Source organism: Triturus cristatus, chromosome 5_1 (genome assembly GCF_964204655.1).
Source record: "Triturus cristatus chromosome 5_1, aTriCri1.1, whole genome shotgun sequence".
In the NCBI taxonomy this organism is placed as follows: domain Eukaryota; kingdom Metazoa; phylum Chordata; class Amphibia; order Caudata; family Salamandridae; genus Triturus; species Triturus cristatus.
The window spans coordinates 923,908,474-923,934,708 of NC_140587.1; the positions used below are offsets into that span (position 1 = coordinate 923,908,474).

Genomic DNA, 26,235 nt, shown 5'->3' on the forward strand with positions numbered 1-26,235 from the left:
AAGAACATACTTTCTACCACTCTCCAAGCAAACACTTAACGCTGCTTTAATGTTGAAATAAATGCATTTTCTTCTGTATCTTGTTTAAATCTATATTTCCTTTGAGCAGAAGCTGATAGAATGAGTAGATGAATTAATTTAATATAGATGATGAACTGTTATTTATTGCTAAACCACATGGAAAATACATTAATGGTTCTAAGTTTTAACACTAAGATTGAAAATCTCATTTGTATTGATTTTTTTGTGATATTTGTTTCTTCATGTCGATAATATATAAATATACCTTATGGGTAAACAGCTGAAAATAAGCTTTCAAACTATCTGGGGTTCACTGACATTAGCAATTCTTCATATGCTTGTCCCCCAGCCCAGCACGAACGGCGGCCTGTTAGCTCAGTTGGTTAGAGCGTGGTGCTAATAACGCCAAGGTCACAGGTTCGATCCCTGTACAGGCCAAGTTTCTGTGGTCAATAAAAGATGCTTTTTCTTGTGTCTCTTTGTTATCTGTATATCTCTTTGGAGCAAGAGCTGCTAGAATGATTAGTTGAATCAATTTGATATAGATGTGGAATTATATATTAATGTTAAAGTGCCTTGAACATCCATTAATGGTTCAAAGTTCTAACACTAAGTAATTAATCTCCCATTTATTACAAGTAATTTAGGAAAGTCTAGTTTTGATTTTTTGATAATGCTTAAAGACACCATGAATGTAAACAGCTGAATATAAGATTTCCATCTATCTCGGGTTAACAATCAGTAGCACTTCATCATCTGTTATTTCTTCAGTAGTATGCTATAAATATAGTAAGCCTATTATCTGATTCTCTTAGAACATGAAGTTAAAAATGCCAAGAACATACTTTCTACCACTCTCCAAGCAAACACTTAACGCTGCTTTAATGTTGAAATAAATGCATTTTCTTCTGTATCTTGTTTAAATCTATATTTCCTTTGAGCAGAAGCTGATAGAATGAGTAGATGAATTAATTTAATATAGATGATGAACTGTTATTTATTGCTAAACCACATGGAAAATACATTAATGGTTCTAAGTTTTAACACTAAGAATGAAAATCTCATTTGTATTGATTTTTTTGTGATATTTGTTTCTTCATGTCGATAATATATAAATATACCTTATGGGTAAACAGCTGAAAATAAGCTTTCAAACTATCTGGGGTTCACTGACATTAGCAATTCTTCATATGCTTGTCCCCCAGCCCAGCACAAACAGCGGCCTGTTAGCTCAGTTGGTTAGAGCGTGGTGCTAATAACGCCAAGGTCACAGGTTTGATCCCTGTACAGGTCAAGTTTCTGTGTTAAATAAAAGATGCTTTTTCTTCTGTCTCTTGGTTATCTGTATATCTCTTTGGAGCAAGAGCTGCTAGAATCATTAGTTGAATCAATTTGATATAGATGTGGAATTATATATTAATGTTAAAGTGCCTTGAACATCCATTAATGGTTGTAAGTTCTAACACTAAGTAACTAAAACTCTCATTTATTACAAGCATTTTCTTCTGTCTGATGTTTATCTCTATATTTCCTTTGAGCAGGAGCTGATAGAATGAGTAGATGAATTAATTTAATATAGATGATGAACTGTTATTTATTGCTAAACCACATAGAACATACATTAATGGTTCTAAGTTTTAACACTAAGAATGAAAATCTCATTTGTATTGATTTTTTTGTGATATTTGTTTCTTCATGTCGATAATATATAAATATACCTTATGGGTAAACAGCTGAAAATAAGCTTTCAAACTATCTGGGGTTCACTGACATTAGCAGTTCTGCATATGCTTGTCCCCCAGCCCAGCACGAACAGCGGCCTGTTAGCTCAGTTGGTTAGAGCGTGGTGCTAATAACGCCAAGGTCACAGGTTCGATCCCTGTACAGGCCAAGTTTCTGTGTTAAAAAAAAGATGCTTTTTCTTGTGTCTCTTTGTTAACTGTATATCTCTTTGGAGCAAGAGCTGCTAGTAGTTGAATCAATTTGATATAGATGTGGAATTATATATTAATGTTAAAGTGCCTTGAACATCCATTAATGGTTGTAAGTTCTAAAACTAAGTAACTAAATCTCTCATTTATTACAAGCATTTTCTTCTGTCTGATGTTTATCTCTATATTTCCTTTGAGCAGGAGCTGATAGAATGAGTAGATGAATTAATTTAATATAGATGATGAACTGTTATTTATTGCTAAACCACATGGAAAATACATTAATGGTTCTAAGTTTTAACACTAAGATTGAAAATCTCATTTGTATTGATTTTTTTGTGATATTTGTTTCTTCATGTCGATAATATATAAATATACCTTATGGGTAAACAGCTGAAAATAAGCTTTCAAACTATCTGGGGTTCACTGACATTAGCAATTCTTCATATGCTTGTCCGCCAGCCCAGCACGAGCGGCGGCCTGTTAGCTCAGTTGGTTAGAGCGTGGTGCTAATAACGCCAATGTCACAGGTTCGATCCCTGTACAGGCCAAGTTTCTGTGTTAAATAAAAGATGCTTTTTCTTCTGTCTCTTTGTTATCTGTATATCTCTTTGGAGCAAGAGCTGCTAGAATCATTAGTTGAATCAATTTGATATAGATGTGGAATTATATATTAATGTTAAAGTGCCTTGAACATCCATTAATGGTTGTAAGTTCTAACACTAAGTAACTAAATCTCTCATTTATTACAAGCATTTTCTTCTGTCTGATGTTTATCTCTATATTTCCTTTGAGCAGGAGCTGATAGAATGAGTAGATGAATTAATTTAATATAGATGATGAACTGTTATTTATTGCTAAACCACATGGAAAATACATTAATGGTTCTAAGTTTTAACACTAAGATTGAAAATCTCATTTGTATTGATTTTTTTGTGATATTTGTTTCTTCATGTCGATAATATATAAATATACCTTATGGGTAAACAGCTGAAAATAAGCTTTCAAACTATCTGGGGTTCACTGACATTAGCAATTCTTCATATGCTTGTCCCCCAGCCCAGCACGAATGGCGGCCTGTTAGCTCAGTTGGTTAGAGCGTGGTGCTAATAACGCCAAGGTCACAGGTTCGATCCCTGTACAGGCCAAGTTTCTGTGTTCAATAAAAGATGCTTTTTCTTGTGTCTCTTTGTTATCTGTATATCTCTTTGGAGCAAGAGCTGCTAGAATGATTAGTTGAATCAATTTGATATAGATGTGGAATTATATATTAATGTTAAAGTGCCTTGAACATCCATTAATGGTTCAAAGTTCTAACACTAAGTAATTAATCTCCCATTTATTACAAGTAATTTAGGAAAGTCTAGTTTTGATTTTTTGATAATGCTTAAAGACACCATGAATGTAAACAGCTGAATATAAGATTTCCATCTATCTCGGGTTAACAATCAGTAGCACTTCATCATCTGTTATTTCTTCAGTAGTATGCTATAAATATAGTAAGCCTATTATCTGATTCTGTTAGAACATGAAGTTAAAAATGCCAAGAACATACTTTCTACCACTCTCCAAGCAAACACTTAACGCTGCTTTAATGTTGAAATAAATGCATTTTCTTCTGTATCTTGTTTAAATCTATATTTCCTTTGAGCAGAAGCTGATAGAATGAGTAGATGAATTAATTTAATATAGATGATGAACTGTTATTTATTGCTAAACCACATGGAAAATACATTAATGGTTCTAAGTTTTAACACTAAGAATGAAAATCTCATTTGTATTGATTTTTTTGTGATATTTGTTTCTTCATGTCGATAATATATAAATATACCTTATGGGTAAACAGCTGAAAATAAGCTTTCAAACTATCTGGGGTTCACTGACATTAGCAATTCTTCATATGCTTGTCCCCCAGCCCAGCACAAACAGCGGCCTGTTAGCTCAGTTGGTTAGAGCGTGGTGCTAATAACGCCAAGGTCACAGGTTCGATCCCTGTACAGGCCAAGTTTCTGTGTTAAATAAAAGATGCTTTTTCTTCTGTCTCTTTGTTATCTGTATATCTCTTTGGAGCAAGAGCTGCTAGAATCATTAGTTGAATCAATTTGATATAGATGTGGAATTATATATTAATGTTAAAGTGCCTTGAACATCCATTAATGGTTGTAAGTTCTAACACTAAGTAACTAAATCTCTCATTTATTACAAGCATTTCCTTCTGTCTGATGTTTATCTCTATATTTCCTTTGAGCAGAAGCTGATAGAATGAGTAGATGAATTAATTTAATATAGATGATAAACTGTTATTTATTGCTAAACCACATAGAAAATACATTAATGGTTCTAAGTTTTAACACTAAGAATGAAAATCTCATTTGTATTGATTTTTTTGTGATATTTGTTTCTTCATGTCGATAATATATAAATATACCTTATGGGTAAACAGCTGAAAATAAGCTTTCAAACTATCTGGGGTTCACTGACATTCGCAATTCTTCATATGCTTGTCCCCCAGCCCAGCACGAACGGCGGCCTGTTAGCTCAGTTGGTTAGAGCGTGGTGCTAATAACGCCAAGGTCACAGGTTCGATCCCTGTACAGGCCAAGTTTCTGTGTTAAAAAAAAGATGCTTTTTCTTGTGTCTCTTTGTTAACTGTATATCTCTTTGGAGCAAGAGCTGCTAGAATCATTAGTTGAATCAATTTGATATAGATGTGGAATTATATATTAATGTTAAAGTGCCTTGAACATCCATTAATGGTTGTAAGTTCTAACACTAAGTAACTAAATCTCTCATTTATTACAAGCATTTTCTTCTGTCTGATGTTTATCTCTATATTTCCTTTGAGCAGGAGCTGATAGAATGAGTAGATGAATTAATTTAATATAGATGATGAACTGTTATTTATTGCTAAACCACATAGAACATACATTAATGGTTCTAAGTTTTAACACTAAGAATGAAAATCTCATTTGTATTGATTTTTTTGTGATATTTGTTTCTTCATGTCGATAATATATAAATATACCTTATGGGTAAACAGCTGAAAATAAGCTTTCAAACTATCTGGGGTTCACTGACATTAGCAGTTCTGCATATGCTTGTCCCCCAGCACAGCACGAACGGCGGCCTGTTAGCTCAGTTGGTTAGAGCGTGGTGCTAATAACACCAAGGTCACAGGTTCGATCCCTGTACAGGCCAAGTTTCTGTGTTAAAAAAAAGATGCTTTTTCTTGTGTCTCTTTGTTAACTGTATATCTCTTTGGAGCAAGAGCTGCTAGTAGTTGAATCAATTTGATATAGATGTGGAATTATATATTAATGTTAAAGTGCCTTGAACATCCATTAATGGTTGTAAGTTCTAACACTAAGTAACTAAATCTCTCATTTATTACAAGCATTTTCTTCTGTCTGATGTTTATCTCTATATTTCCTTTGAGCAGGAGCTGATAGAATGAGTAGATGAATTAATTTAATATAGATGATGAACTGTTATTTATTGCTAAACCACATGGAAAATACATTAATGGTTCTAAGTTTTAACACTAAGATTGAAAATCTCATTTGTATTGATTTTTTTGTGATATTTGTTTCTTCATGTCGATAATATACAAATATACCTTATGGGTAAACAGCTGAAAATAAGCTTTCAAACTATCTGGGGTTCACTGACATTAGCACTTCTTCATATGCTTGTCCCCCAGCCCAGCACAAACAGTGGCCTGTTAGCTCAGTTGGTTAGAGCGTGGTGCTAATAACGCCAAGGTCACAGGTTCGATCCCTGTACAGGCCACGTTTCTGTGTTAAATAAAAGATGCTTTTTCTTCTGTCTCTTTGTTATCTGTATATCTCTTTGGAGCAAGAGTTGCTAGAATCATTAGTTGAATCAATTTGATATAGATGTGGAATTATATATTAATGTTAAAGTGCCTTGAACATCCATTAATGGTTGTAAGTTCTATCACTAAGTAACTAAATCTCTCATTTATTACAAGCATTTTCTTCTGTCTGATGTTTATCTCTATATTTCCTTTGAGCAGGAGCTGATAGAATGAGTAGATGAATTAATTTAATATAGATGATGAACTGTTATTTATTGCTAAACCACATAGAACATACATTAATGGTTCTAAGTTTTAACACTAAGAATGAAAATCTCATTTGCATTGATTTTTTTGTGATATTTGTTTCTTCATGTCGATAATATATAAATATACCTTATGGGTAAACAGCTGAAAATAAGCTTTCAAACTATCTGGGGTTCACTGACATTAGCAGTTCTGCATATGCTTGTCCCCCAGCACAGCACGAACGGCGGCCTGTTAGCTCAGTTGGTTAGAGCGTGGTGCTAATAACGCCAAGGTCACAGGTTCGATCCCTGTACAGGGCAAGTTTCTGTGTTAAAAAAAAGATGCTTTTTCTTGTGTCTCTTTGTTAACTTTATATCTCTTTGGAGCAAGAGCTACTAGTAGTTGAATCAATTTGATATAGATGTGGAATTATATATTAATGTTAAAGTGCCTTGAACATCCATTAATGGTTGTAAGTTCTAACACTAAGTAACTAAATCTCTCATTTATTACAAGCATTTTCTTCTGTCTGATGTTTATCTCTATATTTCCTTTGAGCAGGAGCTGATAGAATGAGTAGATGAATTAATTTAATATAGATGATGAACTGTTATTTATTGCTAAACCACATGGAAAATACAAAAAATTTTCTAAGTTTTAACACTAAGATTGAAAATCTCATTTGTATTGATTTTTTTGTGATATTTGTTTCTTCATGTCGATAATATATAAATATACCTTATGGGTAAACAGCTGAAAATAAGCTTTCAAACTATCTGGGGTTCACTGACATTAGCAATTCTTCAAATGCTTGTCCCCCAGCCCAGCACGAACAGCGGCCTGTTAGCTCAGTTGGTTAGAGCGTGGTGCTAATAACGCCAAGGTCACAGGTTCGATCCCTGTACAGGCTAAGTTTCTGTGTTAAATAAAAGATGCTTTTTCTTCTGTCTCTTTGTTATCTGTATATCTCTTTGGAGCAAGAGCTGCTAGAATGATTAGTTGAATCAATTTGATATAGATGTGGAATTATATATTAATGTTAAAGTGCCTTGAACATCCATTAATGGTTCAAAGTTCTAACACTAAGTAATTAATCTCCCATTTATTACAAGTAATTTAGGAAAGTCTAGTTTTGATTTTTTGATAATGCTTAAAGACACCATGAATGTAAACAGCTGAATATAAGATTTCCATCTATCTCGGGTTAACAATCAGTAGCACTTCATCATCTGTTATTTCTTCAGTAGTATGCTATAAATATAGTAAGCCTATTATCTGATTCTGTTAGAACATGAAGTTAAAAATGGCAAGAACATACTTTCTACCACTCTCCAAGCAAACACTTAACGCTGCTTTAATGTTGAAATAGATGCATTTTCTTCTGTATCTTGTTTAAATCTATATTTCCTTTGAGCAGAAGCTGATAGAATGAGTAGATGAATTAATTTAATATAGATGATGAACTGTTATTTATTGCTAAACCACATGGAAAATACATTAATGGTTCTAAGTTTTAACACTAAGATTGAAAATCTCATTTGTATTGATTTTTTTGTGATATTTGTTTCTTCATGTCGATAATATATAAATATACCTTATGGGTAAACAGCTGAAAAAAGGCTTTCAAACTATCTGGGGTTCACTGACATTACCACTTCTTCATATGCTTGTCCCCCATCCCAGCATGAACAGCGGCCTGTTAGCTCAGTTGGTTAGAGCGTGGTGCTAATAACGCCAAGGTCACAGGTTCGATCCCTGTACAGGCCAAGTTTCTGTGTTAAATAAAAGATGCTTTTTCTTCTGTCTCTTTGTTATCTGTATATCTCTTTGGAGCAAGAGCTGCTAGAATCATTAGTTGAATCAATTTGATATAGATGTGGAATTATATATTAATGTTAAAGTGCCTTGAACATCCATTAATGGTTGTAAGTTCTAACACTAAGTAACTAAATCTCTCATTTATTACAAGCATTTTCTTCTGTCTGATGTTTATCTCTATATTTCCTTTGAGCAGAAGCTGATAGAATGAGTAGATGAATTAATTTAATATAGATGATGAACTGTTATTTATTGCTAAACCACATGGAAAATACATTAATGGTTCTAAGTTTTAACACTAAGATTGAAAATCTCATTTGTATTGATTTTTTTGTGATATTTGTTTCTTCATGTCGATAATATATAAATATACCTTATGGGTAAACAGCTGAAAATAAGCTTTCAAACTATCTGGGGTTCACTGACATTAGCAATTCTTCATATGCTTGTCCCCCAGCCCAGCACGAGCGGCGGCCTGTTAGCTCAGTTGGTTAGAGCGTGGTGCTAATAACGCCAAGGTCACAGGTTCGATCCCTGTACAGGCCAAGTTTCTGTGTTAAATAAAAGATGCTTTTTCTTCTGTCTCTTTGTTATCTGTATATCTCTTTGGAGCAAGAGCTGCTAGAATGATTAGTTGAATCAATTTGATATAGATGTGGAATTATATATTAATGTTAAAGTGCCTTGAACATCCATTAATGGTTCAAAGTTCTAACACTAAGTAATTAATCTCCCATTTATTACAAGTAATTTAGGAAAGTCTAGTTTTGATTTTTTGATAATGCTTATAGACACCATGAATGTAAACAGCTGAATATAAGATTTCCATCTATCTCGGGTTAACAATCAGTAGCACTTCATCATCTGTTATTTCTTCAGTAGTATGCTATAAATATAGTAAGCCTATTATCTGATTCTGTTAGAACATGAAGTTAAAAATGCCAAGAACATACTTTCTACCACTCTCCAAGCAAACACTTAACGCTGCTTTAATGTTGAAATAAATGCATTTTCTTCTGTATCTTGTTTAAATCTATATTTCCTTTGAGCAGAAGCTGATAGAATGAGTAGATGAATTAATTTAATATAGATGATGAACTGTTATTTATTGCTAAACCACATGGAAAATACATTAATGGTTCTAAGTTTTAACACTAAGAATGAAAATCTCATTTGTATTGATTTTTTTGTGATATTTGTTTCTTCATGTCGATAATATATAAATATACCTTATGGGTAAACAGCTGAAAAAAGGCTTTCAAACTATCTGGGGTTCACTGACGTTACCACTTCTTCATATGCTTGTCCCCCAGCCCAGCATGAACTGCGGCCTGTTAGCTCAGTTGGTTAGAGCGTGGTGCTAATAACGCCAAGGTCACAGGTTCGATCCCTGTACAGGCCAAGTTTCTGTGTTAAATAAAAGATGCTTTTTCTTCTGTCTCTTTGTTATCTGTATATCTCTTTGGAGCAAGAGCTGCTAGAATCATTAGTTGAATCAATTTGATATAGATGTGGAATTATATATTAATGTTAAAGTGCCTTGAACATCCATTAATGGTTGTAAGTTCTAACACTAAGTAACTAAATCTCTCATTTATTACAAGCATTTTCTTCTGTCTGATGTTTATCTCTATATTTCCTTTGAGCAGAAGCTGATAGAATGAGTAGATGAATTAATTTAATATAGATGATAAACTGTTATTTATTGCTAAACCACATAGAAAATACATTAATGGTTCTAAGTTTTAACACTAAGAATGAAAAGCTCATTTGTATTGATTTTTTTGTGATATTTGTTTCTTCATGTCGATAATATATAAATATACCTTATGGGTAAACAGCTGAAAATAAGCTTTCAAACTATCTGGGGTTCACTGACATTAGCAATTCTTCATATGCTTGTCCCCCAGCCCAGCACGAACGGCGGCCTGTTAGCTCAGTTGGTTAGAGCGTGGTGCTAATAACGCCAAGGTCACAGGTTCGATCCCTGTACAGGCCAAGTTTCTGTGTTAAAAAAAAGATGCTTTTTCTTGTGTCTCTTTGTTAACTGTATATCTCTTTGGAGCAAGAGCTGCTAGAATCATTAGTTGAATCAATTTGATATAGATGTGGAATTATATATTAATGTTAAAGTGCCTTGAACATCCATTAATGGTTGTAAGTTCTAACACTAAGTAACTAAATCTCTCATTTATTACAAGCATTTTCTTCTGTCTGATGTTTATCTCTATATTTCCTTTGAGCAGGAGCTGATAGAATGAGTAGAGGAATTAATTTAATATAGATGATGAACTGTTATTTATTGCTAAACCACATAGAACATACATTAATGGTTCTAAGTTTTAACACTAAGAATGAAAATCTCATTTGTATTGATTTTTTTGTGATATTTGTTTCTTCATGTCGATAATATATAAATATACCTTATGGGTAAACAGCTGAAAATAAGCTTTCAAACTATCTGGGGTTCACTGACATTAGCAGTTCTGCATATGCTTGTCCCCCAGCACAGCACGAATGGCGGCCTGTTAGCTCAGTTGGTTAGAGCGTGGTGCTAATAACGCCAAGGTCACAGGTTCGATCCCTGTACAGGCCAAGTTTCTGTGTTATAAAAAAGATGCTTTTTCTTGTGTCTCTTTGTTAACTGTATATCTCTTTGGAGCAAGAGCTGCTAGTAGTTGAATCAATTTGATATAGATGTGGAATTATATATTAATGTTAAAGTGCCTTGAACATCCATTAATGGTTGTAAGTTCTAACACTAAGTAACTAAATCTCTCATTTATTACAAGCATTTTCTTCTGTCTGATGTTTATCTCTATATTTCCTTTGAGCAGGAGCTGATAGAATGAGTAGATGAATTAATTTAATATAGATGATGAACTGTTATTTATTGCTAAACCACATGGAAAATACATTAATGGTTCTAAGTTTTAACACTAAGATTGAAAATCTCATTTGTATTGATTTTTTTGTGATATTTGTTTCTTCATGTCGATAATATATAAATATACCTTATGGGTAAACAGCTGAAAATAAGCTTTCAAACTATCTGGGGTTCACTGACATTAGCAATTCTTCATATGCTTGTCCCCCAGCCCAGCACGAGCGGCGGCCTGTTAGCTCAGTTGGTTAGAGCGTGGTGCTAATAACGCCAAGGTCACAGGTTCGATCCCTGTACAGGCCAAGTTTCTGTGTTAAATAAAAGATGCTTTTTCTTCTGTCTCTTTGTTATCTGTATATCTCTTTGGAGCAAGAGCTGCTAGAATCATTAGTTGAATCAATTTGATATAGATGTGGAATTATATATTAATGTTAAAGTGCCTTGAACATCCATTAATGGTTGTAAGTTCTAACACTAAGTAACTAAATCTCTCATTTATTACAAGCATTTTCTTCTGTCTGATGTTTATCTCTATATTTCCTTTGAGCAGGAGCTGATAGAATGAGTAGATGAATTAATTTAATATAGATGATGAACTGTTATTTATTGCTAAACCACATAGAACATACATTAATGGTTCTAAGTTTTAACACTAAGAATGAAAATCTCATTTGTATTGATTTTTTTGAGATATTTGTTTCTTCATGTCGATAATATATAAATATACCTTATGGGTAAACAGCTGAAAATAAGCTTTCAAACTATCTGGGGTTCACCGACATTAGCAGTTCTGCATATGCTTGTCCCCCAGCACAGCACGAACGGCGGCCTGTTAGCTCAGTTGGTTAGAGCGTGGTGCTAATAACGCCAAGGTCACAGGTTCGATCCCTGTACAGGGCAAGTTTCTGTGTTAAAAAAAAGATGCTTTTTCTTGTGTCTCTTTGTTAACTGTATATCTCTTTGGAGCAAGAGCTGCTAGTAGTTGAATCAATTTGATATAGATGTGGAATTATATATTAATGTTAAAGTGCCTTGAACATCCATTAATGGTTGTAAGTTCTAACACTAAGTAACTAAATCTCTCATTTATTACAAGCATTTTCTTCTGTCTGATGTTTATCTCTATATTTCCTTTGAGCAGGAGCTGATAGAATGAGTAGATGAATTAATTTAATATAGATGATGAACTGTTATTTATTGCTAAACCACATGGAAAATACATTAATGGTTCTAAGTTTTAACACTAAGATTGAAAATCTCATTTGTATTGATTTTTTTGTGATATTTGTTTCTTCATGTCGATAATATATAAATATACCTTATGGGTAAACAGCTGAAAATAAGCTTTCAAACTATCTGGGGTTCACTGACATTAGCAATTCTTCATATGCTTGTCCCCCAGCCCAGCACGAGCGGCGGCCTGTTAGCTCAGTTGGTTAGAGCGTGGTGCTAATAACGCCAAGGTCACAGGTTCGATCCCTGTACAGGCCAAGTTTCTGTGTTAAATAAAAGATGCTTTTTCTTCTGTCTCTTTGTTATCTGTATATCTCTTTGGAGCAAGAGCTGCTAGAATCATTAGTTGAATCAATTTGATATAGATGTGGAATTATATATTAATGTTAAAGTGCCTTGAACATCCATTAATGGTTGTAAGTTCTAACACTAAGTAACTAAATCGCTCATTTATTACAAGCATTTTCTTCTGTCTGATGTTTATCTCTATATTTCCTTTGAGCAGGAGCTGATAGAATGAGTAGATGAATTAATTTAATATAGATGATAAACTGTTATTTATTGCTAAACCACATAGAAAATACATTAATGGTTCTAAGTTTTAACACTAAGAATGAAAATCTCATTTGTATTGATTTTTTTGTGATATTTGTTTCTTCATGTCGATAATATATAAATATACCTTATGGGTAAACAGCTGAAAATAAGCTTTCAAACTATCTGGGGTTCACTGACATTAGCAGTTCTGCATATGCTTGTCCCCCAGCACAGCACGAACGGCGGCCTGTTAGCTCAGTTGGTTAGAGCGTGGTGCTAATAACGCCAAGGTCACAGGTTCGATCCCTGTACAGGGCAAGTTTCTGTGTTAAAAAAAAGATGCTTTTTCTTGTGTCTCTTTGTTAAACGTATATCTCTTTGGAGCAAGAGCTACTAGTAGTTGAATCAATTTGATATAGATGTGGAATTATATATTAATGTTAAAGTGCCTTGAACATCCATTAATGGTTGTAAGTTCTAACACTAAGTAACTAAATCTCTCATTTATTACAAGCATTTTCTTCTGTCTGATGTTTATCTCTATATTTCCTTTGAGCAGGAGCTGATAGAATGAGTAGATGAATTAATTTAATATAGATGATGAACTGTTATTTATTGCTAAACCACATGGAAAATACAAAAAATTTTCTAAGTTTTAACACTAAGATTGAAAATCTCATTTGTATTGATTTTTTTGTGATATTTGTTTCTTCATGTCGATAATATATAAATATACCTTATGGGTAAACAGCTGAAAATAAGCTTTCAAACTATCTGGGGTTCACTGACATTAGCAATTCTTCATATGCTTGTCCCCCAGCCCAGCACGAGCGGCGGCCTGTTAGCTCAGTTGGTTAGAGCGTGGTGCTAATAACGCCAAGGTCACAGGTTCGATCCCTGTACAGGCCAAGTTTCTGTGTTAAATAAAAGATGCTTTTTCTTCTGTCTCTTTGTTATCTGTATATCTCTTTGGAGCAAGAGCTGCTAGAATCATTAGTTGAATCAATTTGATATAGATGTGGAATTATATATTAATGTTAAAGTGCCTTGAACATCCATTAATGGTTGTAAGTTCTAACACTAAGTAACTAAATCTCTCATTTATTACAAGCATTTTCTTCTGTCTGATGTTTATCTCTATATTTCCTTTGAGCAGGAGCTGATAGAATGAGTAGATGAATTAATTTAATATAGATGATGAACTGTTATTTATTGCTAAACCACATAGAACATACATTAATGGTTCTAAGTTTTAACACTAAGAATGAAAATCTCATTTGTATTGATTTTTTTGAGATATTTGTTTCTTCATGTCGATAATATATAAATATACCTTATGGGTAAACAGCTGAAAATAAGCTTTCAAACTATCTGGGGTTCACTGACATTAGCAGTTCTGCATATGCTTGTCCCCCAGCACAGCACGAACGGCGGCCTGTTAGCTCAGTTGGTTAGAGCGTGGTGCTAATAACGCCAAGGTCACAGGTTCGATCCCTGTACAGGGCAAGTTTCTGTGTTAAAAAAAAGATGCTTTTTCTTGTGTCTCTTTGTTAACTGTATATCTCTTTGGAGCAAGAGCTACTAGTAGTTGAATCAATTTGATATAGATGTGGAATTATATATTAATGTTAAAGTGCCTTGAACATCCATTAATGGTTGTAAGTTCTAACACTAAGTAACTAAATCTCTCATTTATTACAAGCATTTTCTTCTGTCTGATGTTTATCTCTATATTTCCTTTGAGCAGGAGCTGATAGAATGAGTAGATGAATTAATTTAATATAGATGATGAACTGTTATTTATTGCTAAACCACATGGAAAATACAAAAAATTTTCTAAGTTTTAACACTAAGATTGAAAATCTCATTTGTATTGATTTTTTTGTGATATTTGTTTCTTCATGTCGATAATATATAAATATACCTTATGGGTAAACAGCTGAAAATAAGCTTTCAAACTATCTGGGGTTCACTGACATTAGCAATTCTTCATATGCTTGTCCCCCAGCCCAGCACGAGCGGCGGCCTGTTAGCTCAGTTGGTTAGAGCGTGGTGCTAATAACGCCAAGGTCACAGGTTCGATCCCTGTACAGGCCAAGTTTCTGTGTTAAATAAAAGATGCTTTTTCTTCTGTCTCTTTGTTATCTGTATATCTCTTTGGAGCAAGAGCTGCTAGAATCATTAGTTGAATCAATTTGATATAGATGTGGAATTATATATTAATGTTAAAGTGCCTTGAACATCCATTAATGGTTGTAAGTTCTAACACTAAGTAACTAAATCTCTCATTTATTACAAGCATTTTCTTCTGTCTGATGTTTATCTCTATATTTCCTTTGAGCAGGAGCTGATAGAATGAGTAGATGAATTAATTTAATATAGATGATGAACTGTTATTTATTGCTAAACCACATAGAACATACATTAATGGTTCTAAGTTTTAACACTAAGAATGAAAATCTCATTTGTATTGATTTTTTTGAGATATTTGTTTCTTCATGTCGATAATATATAAATATACCTTATGGGTAAACAGCTGAAAATAAGCTTTCAAACTATCTGGGGTTCACTGACATTAGCAGTTCTGCATATGCTTGTCCCCCAGCACAGCACGAACGGCGGCCTGTTAGCTCAGTTGGTTAGAGCGTGGTGCTAATAACGCCAAGGTCACAGGTTCGATCCCTGTACAGGGCAAGTTTCTGTGTTAAAAAAAAGATGCTTTTTCTTGTGTCTCTTTGTTAACTGTATATCTCTTTGGAGCAAGAGCTACTAGTAGTTGAATCAATTTGATATAGATGTGGAATTATATATTAATGTTAAAGTGCCTTGAACATCCATTAATGGTTGTAAGTTCTAACACTAAGTAACTAAATCTCTCATTTATTACAAGCATTTTCTTCTGTCTGATGTTTATCTCTATATTTCCTTTGAGCAGGAGCTGATAGAATGAGTAGATGAATTAATTTAATATAGATGATGAACTGTTATTTATTGCTAAACCACATAGAAAATACATTAATGGTTCTAAGTTTTAACTCTAAGATTGAAAATCTCATTTGTATTGATTTTTTTGTGATATTTGTTTCTTCATGTCGATAATATATAAATATACCTTATGGGTAAACAGCTGAAAATAAGCTTTCAAACTATCTGGGGTTCACTGACATTAGCAGTTCTGCATATGCTTGTCCCCCAGCACAGCACGAACGGCGGCCTGTTAGCTCAGTTGGTTAGAGCGTGGTGCTAATAACGCCAAGGTCACAGGTTCGATCCCTGTACAGGGCAAGTTTCTGTGTTAAAAAAAAGATGCTTTTTCTTGTGTCTCTTTGTTAACTGTATATCTCTTTGGAGCAAGAGCTACTAGTAGTTGAATCAATTTGATATAGATGTGGAATTATATATTAATGTTAAAGTGCCTTGAACATCCATTAATGGTTGTAAGTTCTAACACTAAGTAACTAAATCTCTCATTTATTACAAGCATTTTCTTCTGTCTGATGTTTATCTCTATATTTCCTTTGAGCAGGAGCTGATAGAATGAGTAGATGAATTAATTTAATATAGATGATGAACTGTTATTTATTGCTAAACCACATGGAAAATACAAAAATTTTTCTAAGTTTTAACACTAAGATTGAAAATCTCATTTGTATTGATTTTTTTGTGATATTTGTTTCTTCATGTCGATAATATATAAATATACCTTATGGGTAAACAGCTGAAAATAAGCTTTCAAACTATCTGGGGTTCACTGACATTAGCAATTCTTCATATGCTTGTCCCCCAGCCCAGCACGAACAGCGGCCTGTTAGCTCAGTTGGTTAGAGCGTGGTGCTAATAACGCCAAGGTCCCAGGTTCGATCCCTGTACAGGCCAAGTTTCTGTGTTAAATAAAAGATGCTTTTTCTTCTGTCTCTTTGTTATCTGTATATCTCTTTGGAGCAAGAGCTGCTAGAATCATTAGTTGAATCAATTTGATATAGATGTGGAATTATATATTAATGTTAAAGTGCCTTGAACACCCATTAATGGTTCAAAGTTCTAACACTAAGTAATTAATCTCCCATTTATTACAAGTAATTTAGGAAAGTCTAGTTTTGAGTTTTTTGATAATGCTTAAAGACACCATGAATGTAAACAGCTGAATATAAGATTTCCATCTATCTCGGGTTAACAATCAGTAGCACTTCATCATCTGTTATTTCTTCAGTAGTATGCTATAAATATAGTAAGCCTATTATCTGATTCTGTTAGAACATGAAGTTAAAAATGGCAAGAACATACTTTCTACCACTCTCCAAGCAAACACTTAACGCTGCTTTAATGTTGAAATAAATGCATTTTCTTCTGTATCTTGTTTAAATCTTTATTTCCTTTGAGCAGAAGCTGATAGAATGAGTAGATGAATTAATTTAATATAGATGATGAACTGTTATTTATTGCTAAACCACATGGAAAATACATTAATGGTTCTAAGTTTTAACACTAAGAATGAAAATCTCATTTGTATTGATTTTTTTGTGATATTTGTTTCTTCATGTCGATAATATATAAATATACCTTATGGGTAAACAGCTGAAAAAAGGCTTTCAAACTATCTGGGGTTCACTGACATTACCACTTCTTCATATGCTTGTCCCCCAGCCAAGCATGAACAGCGGCCTGTTAGCTCAGTTGGTTAGAGCGTGGTGCTAATAACGCCAAGGTCACAGGTTCGATCCCTGTACAGGCCAAGTTTCTGTGTTAAATAAAAGATGCTTTTTCTTCTGTCTCTTTGTTATCTGTATATCTCTTTGGAGCAAGAGCTGCTAGAATCATTAGTTGAATCAATTTGATATAGATGTGGAATTATATATTAATGTTAAAGTGCCTTGAACATCCATTAATGGTTGTAAGTTCTAACACTAAGTAACTAAATCTCTCATTTATTACAAGCATTTTCTTCTGTCTGATGTTTATCTCTATATTTCCTTTGAGCAGAAGCTGATAGAATGAGTAGATGAATTAATTTAATATAGATGATAAACTGTTATTTATTGCTAAACCACATAGAAAATACATTAATGGTTCTAAGTTTTAACACTAAGAATGAAAATCTCATTTGTATTGATTTTTTTGTGATATTTGTTTCTTCATGTCGATAATATATAAATATACCTTATGGGTAAACAGCTGAAAATAAGCTTTCAAACTATCTGGGGTTCACTGACATTAGCAATTCTTCATATGCTTGTCCCCCAGCCCAGCACGAACGGCGGCCTGTTAGCTCAGTTGGTTAGAGCGTGGTGCTAATAACGCCAAGGTCACAGGTTCGATCCCTGTACAGGCCAAGTTTCTGTGTTAAAAAAAAGATGCTTTTTCTTGTGTCTCTTTGTTAACTGTATATCTCTTTGGAGCAAGAGCTGCTAGAATCATTAGTTGAATCAATTTGATATAGATGTGGAATTATATATTAATGTTAAAGTGCCTTGAACATCCATTAATGGTTGTAAGTTCTAACACTAAGTAACTAAATCTCTAATTTATTACAAGCATTTTCTTCTGTCTGATGTTTATCTCTATATTTCCTTTGAGCAGGAGCTGATAGAATGAGTAGATGAATTAATTGAATATAGATGATGAACTGTTATTTATTGCTAAACCACATAGAACATACATTAATGGTTCTAAGTTTTAACACTAAGAATGAAAATCTCATTTGTATTGATTTTTTTGTGATATTTGTTTCTTCATGTCGATAATATATAAATATACCTTATGGGTAAACAGCTGAAAATAAGCTTTCAAACTATCTGGGGTTCACTGACATTAGCAGTTCTGCATATGCTTGTCCCCCAGCACAGCACGAACGGCGGCCTGTTAGCTCAGTTGGTTAGAGCGTGGTGCTAATAACGCCAAGGTCACAGGTTCGATCCCTGTACAGGCCAAGTTTCTGTGTTAAAAAAAAGATGCTTTTTCTTGTGTCTCTTTGTTAACTGTATATCTCTTTGGAGCAAGAGCTGCTAGTAGTTGAATCAATTTGATATAGATGTGGAATTATATATTAATGTTAAAGTGCCTTGAACATCCATTAATGGTTGTAAGTTCTAACACTAAGTAACTAAATCTCTCATTTATTACAAGCATTTTCTTCTGTCTGATGTTTATCTCTATATTTCCTTTGAGCAGGAGCTGATAGAATGAGTAGATGAATTAATTTAATATAGATGATGAACTGTTATTTATTGCTAAACCACATGGAAAATACATTAATGGTTCTAAGTTTTAACACTAAGATTGAAAATCTCATTTGTATTGATTTTTTTGTGATATTTGTTTCTTCATGTCGATAATATATAAATATACCTTATGGGTAAACAGCTGAAAATAAGCTTTCAAACTATCTGGGGTTCACTGACATTAGCAATTCTTCATATGCTTGTCCCCCAGCCCAGCACGAGCGGCGGCCTGTTAGCTCAGTTGGTTAGAGCGTGGTGCTAATAACGCCAAGGTCACAGGTTCGATCCCTGTACAGGCCAAGTTTCTGTGTTAAATAAACGATGCTTTTTCTTCTGTCTCTTTGTTATCTGTATATCTCTTTGGAGCAAGAGCTGCTAGAATCATTAGTTGAATCAATTTGATATAGATGTGGAATTATATATTAATGTTAAAGTGCCTTGAACATCCATTAATGGTTGTAAGTTCTAACACTAAGTAACTAAATCTCTCATTTATTACAAGCATTTTCTTCTGTCTGATGTTTATCTCTATATTTCCTTTGAGCAGGAGCTGATAGAATGAGTAGATGAATTAATTTAATATAGATGATGAACTGTTATTTATTGCTAAACCACATAGAACATACATTAATGGTTCTAAGTTTTAACACTAAGAATGAAAATCTCATTTGTATTGATTTTTTTGTGATATTTGTTTCTTCATGTCGATAATATATAAATATACCTTATGGGTAAACAGCTGAAAATAAGCTTTCAAACTATCTGGGGTTCACTGACATTAGCAGTTCTGCATATGCTTGTCCCCCAGCACAGAACGAACGGCGGCCTGTTAGCTCAGTTGGTTAGAGCGTGGTGCTAATAACGCCAAGGTCACAGGTTCGATCCCTGTACAGGCCAAGTTTCTGTGTTAAAAAAAAGATGCTTTTTCTTGTGTCTCTTTGTTAACTGTATATCTCTTTGGAGCAAGAGCTGCTAGTAGTTGAATCAATTTGATATAGATGTGGAATTATATATTAATGTTAAAGTGCCTTGAACATCCATTAATGGTTGTAAGTTCTAACACTAAGTAACTAAATCTCTCATTTATTACAAGCATTTTCTTCTGTCTGATGTTTATCTCTATATTTCCTTTGAGCAGGAGCTGATAGAATGAGTAGATGAATTAATTTAATATAGATGATGAACTGTTATTTATTGCTAAACCACATAGAACATACATTAATGGTTCTAAGTTTTAACACTAAGAATGAAAATCTCATTTGTATTGATTTTTTTGTGATATTTGTTTCTTCATGTCGATAATATATAAATATACCTTATGGGTAAACAGCTGAAAATAAGCTTTCAAACTATCTGGGGTTCACTGACATTCGCAATTCTTCATATGCTTGTCCCCCAGCCCAGCACGAACAGCGGCCAGTTAGCTCAGTTGGTTAGAGCGTGGTGATAATAACGCCAAGGTCACAGGTTCGATCCCTGTACAGGCCAAGTTTCTGTGTTAAATAAAAGATGCTTTTTCTTCTGTCTCTTTGTTATCTGTATATCTCTTTGGAGCAAGAGCTGCTAGAATCATTAGTTGAATCAATTTGATATAGATGTGGAATTATATATTAATGTTAAAGTGCCTTGAACACCCATTAATGGTTCAAAGTTCTAACACTAAGTAATTAATCTCCCATTTATTACAAGTAATTTAGGAAAGACTAGTTTTGATTTTTTGATAATGCTTAAAGACACCATGAATGTAAACAGCTGAATATAAGATTTCCATCTATCTCGGGTTAACAATCAGTAGCACTTCATCATCTGTTATTTCTTCAGTAGTATGCTATAAATATAGTAAGCCTATTATCTGATTCTGTTAGAACATGAAGTTAAAAATGCCAAGAACATACTTTCTACCACTCTCCAAGCAAACACTTAACGCTGCTTTAATGTTGAAATAGATGCATTTTCTTCTGTATCTTGTTTAAATCTATATTTCCTTTGAGCAGAAGCTGATAGAATGAGTAGATGAATTAATTTAATATAGATTATGAACTGTTATTTATTGCTAAACCACATGGAAAATACATTAATGGTTCTAAGTTTTAACACTAAGATTGAAAATCTCATTTGTATTGATTTTTTTGTGATATTTGTTTCTTCATGTCGATAATATATAAATATACCTTATGGGTAAACAGCTGAAAATAAGCTTTCAAACTATCTGGGGTTCCCTGACATTCGCAATTCTTCATATGCTTGTCCCCCAGCCCAGAACAAACGGTGGCCTGTTAGCTCAGTTGGTTAGAGCGTGGTGCTAATAACGCCAAGGTCACAGGTTCGATCCCTGTACAGGCCAAGTTTCTGTGTTAAATAAACGATGCTTTTTCTTCTGTCTCTTTGTTATCTGTATATCTCTTTGGAGCAAGAGCTGCTAGAATCATTAGTTGAATCAATTTGATATAGATGTGGAATTATATATTAATGTTAAAGTGCCTTGAACATCCATTAATGGTTGTAAGTTCTAACACTAAGTAACTAAATCTCTCATTTATTACAAGCATTTTCTTCTGTCTGATGTTTATCTCTATATTTCCTTTGAGCAGGAGCTGATAGAATGAGTAGATGAATTAATTTAATATAGATGATGAACTGTTATTTATTGCTAAACCACATAGAACATACATTAATGGTTCTAAGTTTTAACACTAAGAATGAAAATCTCATTTGTATTGATTTTTTTGTGATATTTGTTTCTTCATTTCGATAATATATAAATATACCTTATGGGTAAACAGCTGAAAATAAGCTTTCAAACTATCTGGGGTTCACTGACATTAGCAGTTCTGCATATGCTTGTCCCCCAGCACAGCACGAACGGCGGCCTGTTAGCTCAGTTGGTTAGAGCGTGGTGCTAATAACGCCAAGGTCACAGGTTCGATCCCTGTACAGGCCAAGTTTCTGTGTTAAAAAAAAGATGCTTTTTCTTGTGTCTCTTTGTTAACTGTATATCTCTTTGGAGCAAGAGCTGCTAGTAGTTGAATCAATTTGATATAGATGTGGAATTATATATTAATGTTAAAGTGCCTTGAACATCCATTAATGGTTGTAAGTTCTAACACTAAGTAACTAAATCTCTCATTTATTACAAGCATTTTCTTCTGTCTGATGTTTATCTCTATATTTCCTTTGAGCAGGAGCTGATAGAATGAGTAGATGAATTAATTTAATATAGATGATGAACTGTTATTTATTGCTAAACCACATGGAAAATACATTAATGGTTCTAAGTTTTAACACTAAGATTGAAAATCTCATTTGTATTGATTTTTTTGTGATATTTGTTTCTTCATGTCGATAATATATAAATATACCTTATGGGTAAACAGCTGAAAATAAGCTTTCAAACTATCTGGGGTTCACTGACATTAGCAATTCTTCATATGCGTGTCCCCCAGCCCCGCACGAACGGCGGCCTGTTAGCTCAGTTGGTTAGAGCGTGGTGCTAATAACGCCAAGGTCACAGGTTCGATCCCTGTACAGGCCAAGTTTCTGTGGTCAATAAAAGATGCTTTTTCTTGTGTCTCTTTGTTATCTGTATATCTCTTTGGAGCAAGAGCTGCTAGAATGATTAGTTGAATCAATTTGATATAGATGTGGAATTATATATTAATGTTAAAGTGCCTTGAACATCCATTAATGGTTGTAAGTTCTAACACTAAGTAACTAAATCTCTCATTTATTACAAGCATTTTCTTCTGTCTGATGTTTATCTCTATATTTCCTTTGAGCAGGAGCTGATAGAATGAGTAGATGAATTAATTTAATATAGATGATGAACTGTTATTTATTGCTAAACCACATAGAACATACATTAATGGTTCTAAGTTTTAACACTAAGAATGAAAATCTCATTTGTATTGATTTTTTTGTGATATTTGTTTCTTCATGTCGATAATATATAAATATACCTTATGGGTAAACAGCTGAAAATAAGCTTTTAAACTATCTGGGGTTCACTGACATTAGCAGTTCTTCATATGCTTGTCCCCAAGCCCAGCACGAACAGCGGCCTGTTAGCTCAGTTGGTTAGAGCGTGGTGCTAATAACGCCAAGGTCACAGGTTCGATCCCTGTACAGGCCAAGTTTCTGTGTTAAATAAAAGATGCTTTTTCTTCTGTCTCTTTGTTATCTGTATATCTCTTTGGAGCAAGAGCTGCTAGAATCATTAGTTGAATCAATTTGATATAGATGTGGAATTATATATTAATGTTAAAGTGCCTTGAACATCCATTAATGGTTGTAAGTTCTAACACTAAGTAACTAAATCTCTCATTTATTACAAGCATTTCCTTCTGTCTGATGTTTATCTCTATATTTCCTTTGAGCAGAAGCTGATAGAATGAGTAGATGAATTAATTTAATATAGATGATGGACTGTTATTTATTGCTAAACCACATAGAAAATACATTAATGGTTCTAAGTTTTAACACTAAGATTGAAAATCTCATTTGTATTGATTTTTTTGTGATATTTGTTTCTTCATGTCGATAATATATAAATATACCTTATGGGTAAACAGCTGAAAATAAGCTTTCAAACTATCTGGGGTTCACTGACATTAGCAATTCTTCAAATGCTTGTCCCCCAGCCCAGCACGAACAGCGGCCTGTTAGCTCAGTTGGTTAGAGCGTGGTGCTAATAACGCCAAGGTCACAGGTTCGATCCCTGTACAGGCCAAGTTTCTGTGTTAAATAAAAGATGCTTTTTCTTCTGTCTCTTTGTTATCTGTATATCTCTTTGGAGCAAGAGCTGCTAGAATCATTAGTTGAATCAATTTGATATAGATGTGGAATTATATATTAATGTTAAAGTGCCTTGAACACCCATTAATGGTTCAAAGTTCTAACACTAAGTAATTAATCTCCCATTTATTACAAGTAATTTAGGAAAGTCTAGTTTTGATTTTTTGATAATGCTTAAAGACACCATGAATGTAAACAGCTGAATATAAGATTTCCATCTATCTCGGGTTAACAATCAGTAGCACTTCATCATCTGTTATTTCTTCAGTAGTATGCTATAAATATAGTAAGCCTATTATCTGATTCTGTTAGAACATGAAGTTAAAAATGGCAAGAACATACTTTCTACCACTCTCCAAGCAAACACTTAACGCTGCTTTAATGTTGAAATAGATGCATTTTCTTCTGTATCTTGTTTAAATCTGTATTTCCTTTGAGCAGAAGCTGATAGAATGAGTAGATGAATTAATTTAATATAGATTATGAACTGTTATTTATTGCTAAACCACATGGAAAATACATTAATGGTTCTAAGTTTTAACACTAAGATTGAAAATCTCATTTGTATTGATTTTTTTGTGATATTTGTTTCTTCATGTCGATAATATATAAATATACCTTATGGGTAAACAGCTGAAAATAAGCTTTCAAACTATCTGGGGTTCACTGACATTAGCAATTCTTCATATGCTTGTCCCCCAGCCCAGCACGAGCGGCGGCCTGTTAGCTCAGTTGGTTAGAGCGTGGTGCTAATAACGCCAAGGTCACAGGTTCGATCCCTGTACAGGCCAAGTTTCTGTGTTAAATAAAAGATGCTTTTTCTTCTGTCTCTTTGTTATCTGTATATCTCTTTGGAGCAAGAGCTGCTAGAATGATTAGTTGAATCAATTTGATATAGATGTGGAATTATATATTAATGTTAAAGTGCCTTGAACATCCATTAATGGTTCAAAGTTCTAACACTAAGTAATTAATCTCCCATTTATTACAAGTAATTTAGGAAAGTCTAGTTTTGATTTTTTGATAATGCTTAAAGACACCATGAATGTAAACAGCTGAATATAAGATTTCCATCTATCTCGGGTTAACAATCAGTAGCACTTCATCATCTGTTATTTCTTCAGTGGTATGCTATAAATATAGTAAGCCTATTATCTGATTCTGTTAGAACATGAAGTTAAAAATGCCAAGAACATACTTTCTACCACTCTCCAAGCAAACACTTAACGCTGCTTTAATGTTGAAATAAATGCATTTTCTTCTGTATCTTGTTTAAATCTATATTTCCTTTGAGCAGAAGCTGATAGAATGAGTAGATGAATTAATTTAATATAGATGATGAACTGTTATTTATTGCTAAACCACATGGAAAATACATTAATGGTTCTAAGTTTTAACACTAAGAATGAAAATCTCATTTGTATTGATTTTTTTGTGATATTTGTTTCTTCATGTCGATAATATATAAATATACCTTATGGGTAAACAGCTGAAAAAAGGCTTTCAAACTATCTGGGGTTCACTGACATTACCACTTCTTCATATGCTTGTCCCCCAGCCCAGCATGAACAGCGGCCTGTTAGCTCAGTTGGTTAGAGCGTGGTGCTAATAACGCCAAGGTCACAGGTTCGATCCCTGTACAGGCCAAGTTTCTGTGTTAAATAAAAGATGCTTTTTCTTCTGTCTCTTTGTTATCTGTATATCTCTTTGGAGCAAGAGCTGCTAGAATCATTAGTTGAATCAATTTGATATAGATGTGGAATTATATATTAATGTTAAAGTGCCTTGAACATCCATTAATGGTTGTAAGTTCTAACACTAAGTAACTATATCTCTCATTTATTACAAGCATTTTCTTCTGTCTGATGTTTATCTCTATATTTCCTTTGAGCAGAAGCTGATAGAATGAGTAGATGAATTAATTTAATATAGATGATGAACTGTTATTTATTGCTAAACCACATGGAAAATACATTAATGGTTCTAACTTTTAACACTAAGATTGAAAATCTCATTTGTATTGATTTTTTTGTGATATTTGTTTCTTCATGTCGATAATATATAAATATACCTTATGGGTAAACAGCTGAAAATAAGCTTTCAAACTATCTGGGGTTCACTGACATTAGCAATTCTTCAAATGCTTGTCCCCCAGCCCAGCACGAACAGCGGCCTGTTAGCTCAGTTGGTTAGAGCGTGGTGCTAATAACGCCAAGGTCACAGGTTCGATCCCTGTACAGGCCAAGTTTCAGTGTTAAATAAAAGATGCTTTTTCTTCTGTCTCTTTGTTATCTGTATATCTCTTTGGAGCAAGAGCTGCTAGAATCATTAGTTGAATCAATTTGATATAGATGTGGAATTATATATTAATGTTAAAGTGCCTTGAACACCCATTAATGGTTCAAAGTTCTAACACTAAGTAATTAATCTCCCATTTATTACAAGTAATTTAGGAAAGTCTAGTTTTGATTTTTTGATAATGCTTAAAGACACCATGAATGTAAACAGCTGAATATAAGATTTCCATCTATCTCGGGTTAACAATCAGTAGCACTTCATCATCTGTTATTTCTTCAGTAGTATGCTATAAATATAGTAAGCCTATTATCTGATTCTGTTAGAACATGAAGTTAAAAATGGCAAGAACATACTTTCTACCACTCTCCAAGCAAACACTTAACGCTGCTTTAATGTTGAAATAGATGCATTTTCTTCTGTATCTTGTTTAAATCTGTA

At 33.5% G+C, this 26,235-nt stretch overlaps 28 non-coding genes across 28 annotated transcripts; all 28 read left to right on the forward strand.

Annotated features, from left to right (window-relative positions):
* The first annotated feature begins 385 nt into the window (after positions 1 to 385).
* On the forward strand, positions 386 to 459 carry TRNAI-AAU (transfer RNA isoleucine (anticodon AAU)). Its single transcript has one exon. It is a non-coding gene; the product is annotated as a tRNA-Ile (tRNA).
* Positions 460 to 1,838: 1,379 nt separating this feature from the next.
* On the forward strand, positions 1,839 to 1,912 carry TRNAI-AAU (transfer RNA isoleucine (anticodon AAU)). The gene has a single exon. It is a non-coding gene; the product is annotated as a tRNA-Ile (tRNA).
* Positions 1,913 to 3,026: 1,114 nt separating this feature from the next.
* On the forward strand, positions 3,027 to 3,100 carry TRNAI-AAU (transfer RNA isoleucine (anticodon AAU)). Its single transcript has one exon. It is a non-coding gene; the product is annotated as a tRNA-Ile (tRNA).
* Positions 3,101 to 3,882: 782 nt separating this feature from the next.
* TRNAI-AAU (transfer RNA isoleucine (anticodon AAU)) lies at positions 3,883 to 3,956 on the forward strand. Its single transcript has one exon. It is a non-coding gene; the product is annotated as a tRNA-Ile (tRNA).
* A 523-nt stretch (positions 3,957 to 4,479) lies between these two features.
* On the forward strand, positions 4,480 to 4,553 carry TRNAI-AAU (transfer RNA isoleucine (anticodon AAU)). Its single transcript has one exon. It is a non-coding gene; the product is annotated as a tRNA-Ile (tRNA).
* A 1,114-nt stretch (positions 4,554 to 5,667) lies between these two features.
* On the forward strand, positions 5,668 to 5,741 carry TRNAI-AAU (transfer RNA isoleucine (anticodon AAU)). Its single transcript has one exon. It is a non-coding gene; the product is annotated as a tRNA-Ile (tRNA).
* Positions 5,742 to 7,711: 1,970 nt separating this feature from the next.
* On the forward strand, positions 7,712 to 7,785 carry TRNAI-AAU (transfer RNA isoleucine (anticodon AAU)). The gene has a single exon. It is a non-coding gene; the product is annotated as a tRNA-Ile (tRNA).
* Positions 7,786 to 8,308: 523 nt separating this feature from the next.
* Positions 8,309 to 8,382, forward strand: TRNAI-AAU (transfer RNA isoleucine (anticodon AAU)). Its single transcript has one exon. It is a non-coding gene; the product is annotated as a tRNA-Ile (tRNA).
* A 782-nt stretch (positions 8,383 to 9,164) lies between these two features.
* On the forward strand, positions 9,165 to 9,238 carry TRNAI-AAU (transfer RNA isoleucine (anticodon AAU)). The gene has a single exon. It is a non-coding gene; the product is annotated as a tRNA-Ile (tRNA).
* A 523-nt stretch (positions 9,239 to 9,761) lies between these two features.
* TRNAI-AAU (transfer RNA isoleucine (anticodon AAU)) lies at positions 9,762 to 9,835 on the forward strand. Its single transcript has one exon. It is a non-coding gene; the product is annotated as a tRNA-Ile (tRNA).
* A 523-nt stretch (positions 9,836 to 10,358) lies between these two features.
* Positions 10,359 to 10,432, forward strand: TRNAI-AAU (transfer RNA isoleucine (anticodon AAU)). Its single transcript has one exon. It is a non-coding gene; the product is annotated as a tRNA-Ile (tRNA).
* A 517-nt stretch (positions 10,433 to 10,949) lies between these two features.
* On the forward strand, positions 10,950 to 11,023 carry TRNAI-AAU (transfer RNA isoleucine (anticodon AAU)). The gene has a single exon. It is a non-coding gene; the product is annotated as a tRNA-Ile (tRNA).
* Positions 11,024 to 12,137: 1,114 nt separating this feature from the next.
* Positions 12,138 to 12,211, forward strand: TRNAI-AAU (transfer RNA isoleucine (anticodon AAU)). Its single transcript has one exon. It is a non-coding gene; the product is annotated as a tRNA-Ile (tRNA).
* A 1,114-nt stretch (positions 12,212 to 13,325) lies between these two features.
* On the forward strand, positions 13,326 to 13,399 carry TRNAI-AAU (transfer RNA isoleucine (anticodon AAU)). The gene has a single exon. It is a non-coding gene; the product is annotated as a tRNA-Ile (tRNA).
* Positions 13,400 to 14,513: 1,114 nt separating this feature from the next.
* Positions 14,514 to 14,587, forward strand: TRNAI-AAU (transfer RNA isoleucine (anticodon AAU)). The gene has a single exon. It is a non-coding gene; the product is annotated as a tRNA-Ile (tRNA).
* Positions 14,588 to 17,149: 2,562 nt separating this feature from the next.
* TRNAI-AAU (transfer RNA isoleucine (anticodon AAU)) lies at positions 17,150 to 17,223 on the forward strand. The gene has a single exon. It is a non-coding gene; the product is annotated as a tRNA-Ile (tRNA).
* Positions 17,224 to 17,746: 523 nt separating this feature from the next.
* On the forward strand, positions 17,747 to 17,820 carry TRNAI-AAU (transfer RNA isoleucine (anticodon AAU)). Its single transcript has one exon. It is a non-coding gene; the product is annotated as a tRNA-Ile (tRNA).
* Positions 17,821 to 18,343: 523 nt separating this feature from the next.
* On the forward strand, positions 18,344 to 18,417 carry TRNAI-AAU (transfer RNA isoleucine (anticodon AAU)). The gene has a single exon. It is a non-coding gene; the product is annotated as a tRNA-Ile (tRNA).
* Positions 18,418 to 18,934: 517 nt separating this feature from the next.
* On the forward strand, positions 18,935 to 19,008 carry TRNAI-AAU (transfer RNA isoleucine (anticodon AAU)). The gene has a single exon. It is a non-coding gene; the product is annotated as a tRNA-Ile (tRNA).
* A 523-nt stretch (positions 19,009 to 19,531) lies between these two features.
* On the forward strand, positions 19,532 to 19,605 carry TRNAI-AAU (transfer RNA isoleucine (anticodon AAU)). The gene has a single exon. It is a non-coding gene; the product is annotated as a tRNA-Ile (tRNA).
* Positions 19,606 to 20,978: 1,373 nt separating this feature from the next.
* TRNAI-AAU (transfer RNA isoleucine (anticodon AAU)) lies at positions 20,979 to 21,052 on the forward strand. Its single transcript has one exon. It is a non-coding gene; the product is annotated as a tRNA-Ile (tRNA).
* A 523-nt stretch (positions 21,053 to 21,575) lies between these two features.
* TRNAI-AAU (transfer RNA isoleucine (anticodon AAU)) lies at positions 21,576 to 21,649 on the forward strand. Its single transcript has one exon. It is a non-coding gene; the product is annotated as a tRNA-Ile (tRNA).
* A 517-nt stretch (positions 21,650 to 22,166) lies between these two features.
* TRNAI-AAU (transfer RNA isoleucine (anticodon AAU)) lies at positions 22,167 to 22,240 on the forward strand. Its single transcript has one exon. It is a non-coding gene; the product is annotated as a tRNA-Ile (tRNA).
* Positions 22,241 to 22,763: 523 nt separating this feature from the next.
* TRNAI-AAU (transfer RNA isoleucine (anticodon AAU)) lies at positions 22,764 to 22,837 on the forward strand. The gene has a single exon. It is a non-coding gene; the product is annotated as a tRNA-Ile (tRNA).
* Positions 22,838 to 23,360: 523 nt separating this feature from the next.
* TRNAI-AAU (transfer RNA isoleucine (anticodon AAU)) lies at positions 23,361 to 23,434 on the forward strand. Its single transcript has one exon. It is a non-coding gene; the product is annotated as a tRNA-Ile (tRNA).
* Positions 23,435 to 24,216: 782 nt separating this feature from the next.
* TRNAI-AAU (transfer RNA isoleucine (anticodon AAU)) lies at positions 24,217 to 24,290 on the forward strand. Its single transcript has one exon. It is a non-coding gene; the product is annotated as a tRNA-Ile (tRNA).
* A 782-nt stretch (positions 24,291 to 25,072) lies between these two features.
* Positions 25,073 to 25,146, forward strand: TRNAI-AAU (transfer RNA isoleucine (anticodon AAU)). Its single transcript has one exon. It is a non-coding gene; the product is annotated as a tRNA-Ile (tRNA).
* Positions 25,147 to 25,669: 523 nt separating this feature from the next.
* Positions 25,670 to 25,743, forward strand: TRNAI-AAU (transfer RNA isoleucine (anticodon AAU)). Its single transcript has one exon. It is a non-coding gene; the product is annotated as a tRNA-Ile (tRNA).
* The last annotated feature ends 492 nt before the right edge of the window (positions 25,744 to 26,235 follow it).